The following is a 5,393-nucleotide window of genomic DNA, read 5'->3' as shown; positions in this document are numbered from 1 at the left end:
AATTGAACACATTAAGGATAATTTTTTTCAAAGAGCAGTTCACAGAATCACAGAACAACTGATGTAGGAAGGGACCTCAGGAGGCCACCTGGTACCACCCCTACCCAGGCAGGGACACCCAGAGCAGGCTGCCCAGGGCCACGTCCAGGCAGCTTTTGGAGCTCCCCAAGGAGGAGACCCCACAGCCTCTCTGGGCAGCCTGTGCCAGGGCTCCGTCACCCGCCCAGCACAGCAGTGCTGCCTGGTGCTCAGAGGGAGCCTCCTGGGTGCCCGGCTGTGCCCATGGCCTCCTGTCCTGGCACTGGGTACCACTGAGCACAGCCTGGCTCCGGCCTCTCTGCACCCTCCTGTCAGGGATTTAGGGACACGGATGAGATCCCCCTGAGCCTCCTCTTCTCCAGGCTGAGCAGCCCCAGCTCTCCCGGCCTCTCCTCATAGGAGAGGTGCTCCAGTCCCTCTCAACAGTTGTGCCACATGTTCATGTTTTGTATCTAGAGGATGAAGGCTAAAAAAATAAAAATAAAAATAAAAATAAAAATAAAAATAAAAATAAAAATAAAAATAAAAATAAAAATAAAAATAAAAATAAAAATAAAAATAAAAATAAAAATAAAAATAAAAATAAAAAAAATTTGTTTGTTTTCTCAATGGAGCTATGAAACCATCCACAACACTAGGTAGCTGGGAATAATCAGCAAAGCAACATGTATCAGAGCTGCCAGTGAAGAACTTCCACCGGTTCTGAATCTTTCCAGTGATAAAGCTGATGACTGCAGAAAGGGAGCAGTGCCAACACCTCCGTGAAGTAATTGGATGTCAGGATTGATCCAGCTCCCTGTTACTGTATTTGGTTTATGTGGCAAGGGTTTGGCAGCAGGGGACTGCAAGCTCTGTGAGCAGAGCCCAGCAGCTGCCCCAGGTCAGATCAGAGCCAGCTCCAGACCGCTCCAAAAGGGACCCACTGCTGGCCAGAGCTGAGCCATGAGCTATGCTGTGTGTGCTTCTGAGAGAGCAGATTGAAGGAAGGGGAAATCTGCTGTGCTACAGCAGCTGGGAGAGATGGGAGAGAGCTGAGAGAGCAGCAGCCCTGCAGCCCCCAGGATGAGTGCAGCAGGAGGGCAGGAGGTGCTCCAGGCACGCAGCACAAGTTCCTCTGCGGCCCTTAATCCTGATGGATGGACCCCGTGGTATGGAGCCGTGTGGGAGCAGTTCCTGAGGAGCTGCAGCCTGTGGGCAGCCCCCGCAGGCTCAGTTCGGGAAGGACGGCATCCATGGGAGGGACCCCACGGGGAGCAGGGGCAGAGAGGGACCCTGAGGGAGTGGCGGAGACGAAGCGCCAGGGACTGACCGCAGCTTCCCTGTCCCCATCTCAACTCTTGAGTCCTTTCCATCATATGTACTCCACCCTTCTCCTTTGATGAGGAGGAATGATGAGGATGTTGTGGTGGAGTTTAGCTGCCCAGCAGGGTAAAACCACCAGAATTACCCAACTTTGTCAGTTATTTCTCACCCAGTTAGCAAAACTTATTCAAGCAAGTGGATAAAGGTTATTCACATAACCTTTGCTTGACATAATATTTGCCAGGGAATGGCTGCACAGTTGAGCACTGGAGCTTAGCCTATGGAGTGTGCTTGAACAGGGCTGCAATGGATGAACACTGAAGTGGGTTGTTTTCTTCATCTGTTTGATGGCTTCATTTGGCAGGATAGCAATGGGACTGTTCACACCAAACTGATGTCCACATAAGTACATGTCCAGACCACACCACTTACCAGCAGCTATGATGGCATTAAACAAAAATGCCAACGTGGTGTTTAGATTTATTTATTTGCTTTTGCACAAGATGCCCTACTGTGGAGATAAGCTTGTATATTTATAGGCTTTGTATTACTTATGAAATAAAAAAAAAAAAAAAAAAGATTTTCGATGAGTAATCCAGCAAGTCAAACCAGGGAGAAGAAATGAACTTCCCACTCATGGGATCTTCCTCTAATTCTCTAATTTATATCAGTTTCTTATCCTCATTACCATGATTTCAGTGATTGAACACTCCAATGGAAAGACGCTCAAAAACCAGGGGACCAATTTTTCCAATCAGAGCTAGTGGAACTGGAGCCCAGAGTGCAAACATGCATGATGATCTGTTTGCAGAGCTGCTACAGACCCAGGTACATGCTCAATGACCAGTCAAACAGTATATTTAACAAATGTATGCAGCATTTACGGATGATGTTTTTGCACTGAGTTAAGAGGTTAAAGGACAGATTCAGGCTGGTGTAAAGTGTTGTAGTATAATGCTTTCTGCAAACAGTTGAGATTCTGAGTAAATAATCTGCTATGAAGTGCTGCGTGACTGCAGTCCTCACCACAGCAGCTAATGCGCTCTAACCTGTAATTACTGAGTGCTGTCTCTTCAGTTTGGAAGAATTCTGCTGGAGAGGAAAAAACATTAATCCTACTTAGCATCCTGTTGGTCAGGTTATCATGAGTGGGCACATGGTGTAGTCTGGCAGGCTTTGCCTTTCCATGCTTGTTCTTTGTATGTGCTTCATGAAGAGTGCAGGAGTTTCCAGAATCCAGAACAATATGTACTTGTATTTCCTGGGATCAATGGCTAAGTTAGTTTAAAGCAAGCAGTAGTATTTTCCAGGACACAACAAGGGGAGAAAATGAATCTCATGAACATAACAAAAAAGCCCCTCTGTTGGACTTGAAGGTCCACACAGTCCAGAATCCTTGCTGTGACAGTAACCAGTGGCAAAGGAAGGATATAACAAATAGTGCAGATAGAGTGTGACTTTGGTCTGACCCTGCCGAGCTAAGACTCGGTAATAGTTTTAAATGGAATTTCAGAATTTCAGTTATTTCAAAGTTTTACCTCTATTATTCAGAATAAATATTCAGAATAAAAGTTGAATTCAAATCTTAAACCTGTACCTTTGCAGATGACTGATTTTTTTTTTCCCTTTTGGTAAAATACCCAAAGGGGAAAAGGGAAAATAGGCCAGCTATACTTTTTTGTTGTCATCTAATTAAATTCTGTAAATATTGACACCTCCCCCCTACTCCCACCCCTTTTCATTATTGTTGTGTGACATTATTAACTACCAGTTTGGACGTGGGACTTTACAACATCAGATTCCTGAGAGTGCTCAGAGATTTATCTGCTCATACAGTTGGTCCTGAATATAGATTAGCAATGTATTTTTGTTGTTGTTTTGAGGGATCTGATCAGAATTCAGATCAGCACCAGAAAATAATCTGGTCCCTGTATACTTCCCCGTGGATGTCTCAGGGGAGCAGAGCAGCTGGGTGATTAGCCAGGCAGCCCACTGGAAACCTCTGTGGCCAAACCTTAGGGTCAAGTGATGGAAAAGCAGCCTACCAGGAAGCCTGGGAAAAGCACAGTGAACCAGCATCACCTTCCTGGGAGAGGCACCTTGAATCTCACATTGTGCATCTTCTCCCATAGCAACTAAAACACCACGAAGAGACGGAGGAATTCCTCTTTTACCATGTTACTGAGCAGAGTTTATTTCTTCTGCTGCCAATTCAGCTGGCAGCTATCACTGTTAATTGGGCTGGGAGCATAAAGAAATTCACAGACTCGCTATTTAAAAAGCAACATTTCAACCCTTGCTTTTTGTTAGAAGGGTTTATTCCTCCTTCCTTCTTTCCTGTTTTCAGTGCCTTTCTCCTGCTTACTTTAATAATGATTATCTACACGCTGAACAATGACTACTCCTTGCAATCAGATATTTGAGCCCCTTTGTGTTGGGTATGTGGGTATAACATATCTTCACCTCCAAAACTTCTGGGCTTTACCACTTCTGTTCCACAAACCCTTTGCAGGTCCAGAGACTACTTCTAGGGGTCTTGGAGAGGAGCTGAGAAATGGCAGTCTACCATTTGCTCACACAGAATCCCTGAAAGGGGTATCCTCTTTCTCTGGGAAATTATTAAGTTGTCCACAAATCAAACAGGTTGAAATTACTCTTTTACTCCACAGATGATTGATAGGGAATGTTAAGAAGGAAGAAAAATGGCGTGAGGCCCTCCTCCCCGCCTTGGTGATGGAGAAGCAGTCACACACACTGGAGCACAAAGGAATCACCACTGTCACACAGACAGCACGAAGGTGCCTGTTCCAGACTCGTGGAGAGGAGCTTCCTCCCACTCACCAGCCAGCAAGGCTCTGAAGAAGCCAGACCCTCTCCCATGGGAGAAGACAGCTGCACTACGAGGCCCTGCCATCAGCCCTGTCACTCAGGCTCCGCCATGCCCACGAACAGATGCCTGCTCTCAGCCCTAATGCACTGTGGACCTAATCAGCTCTTAGATTATCAGTAGGTTCTGCCTTTTTATGATTGTTTTCTGTTTTCCCTCAGTTCTCCCTCCTGTGGTTCTTCTACTTCTTTCTTCCTGCCATTTCATTTATCATGTTCTCCCTCTCTTGCCCTCACAATTTATCTCCTTCACTTTCACAGAGGGCTCAGATAGGTCTGAGTATTAATGTCTAGGATTTATAAAAGCAAGCCTTCAACTCTTTATCAAAAATGCAAATTACCCAAGACTTTAAATCCGTGCAATAAATTTAACAGTGCAATGCAATTTTCAGAGAATACTTGAAATTGCTGAATTGAATTACAGCACTCATATATGATGACTCAATATTTCTATAAGGTATGAACAGTGTGCAGACCTTTGGAAAAGAGACAGCGAGGAATGGGGAAGAAGGGAAGGAGAATTATTTTATCTAACTTGCTAGATTTCTGTGACCAAATACTATGAAGATTTTGATTGTTTTTCTAAGGCATAATGATTTTCAAAGTCATCACTTCTACCTGTTACAAGCAAAATTTGCAGCATACTGAGGTTATAAAACAGAGACAGGCTTTGGCTTTGAGTCTATGAGCTATAAAAAATCTTGTTAAATCATCCATCAGTGCTTAAGACATGTTTTCTCGGTGTGCTGTTTTATTTTAAACTCTTCATTATCCTCTCTCTTAAAAATCAAACAAAGAAAAAGGGATTAGACAGAATTAAAGTTTGGAGGCAAACATGGTTCCAGCTTATTGCAATACTCAGGAACAATTTAAAAATCCCAGGCAATGATTATTAAAGTTGTAAGAACCTTTTAAACAAAACATCTGCAAACTTGTTGTTGACTGATTCATCCTTCTAAAAGCAGAACAGAACATTTCAAATACAATCATTGCTATCAGTTTCCTTGCACTTTTTTAAAGTTATAGCAGGCTGTTTCTAATTGCCAGAGGGGCCAATTAGTCATTTGTAGAAGAAATGGGAATAAGGAACTCTTTAAAATACTAAATAAAGGGCATCATGCAACTTGCTGGATAGAACAAGAGAATTTAGCAGTATTAATAGCCCA

General features: G+C 43.8%; 1 long non-coding RNA gene across 1 annotated transcript; it reads left to right on the top strand.

Annotated features, from left to right (window-relative positions):
- The first annotated feature begins 3,651 nt into the window (after positions 1-3,651).
- Positions 3,652-4,804, top strand: LOC137850083 (uncharacterized). The gene is made up of 2 exons (XR_011092246.1): positions 3,652-3,779; positions 4,011-4,804. It is a non-coding gene; the product is annotated as an uncharacterized lncRNA (long non-coding RNA).
- The last annotated feature ends 589 nt before the right edge of the window (positions 4,805-5,393 follow it).

The sequence above is a fragment of the Anas acuta genome, chromosome 1 (genome assembly GCF_963932015.1).
Source record: "Anas acuta chromosome 1, bAnaAcu1.1, whole genome shotgun sequence".
NCBI lineage: Eukaryota > Metazoa > Chordata > Aves > Anseriformes > Anatidae > Anas > Anas acuta.
This window is presented reverse-complemented; position numbering and strand designations above follow the sequence as displayed.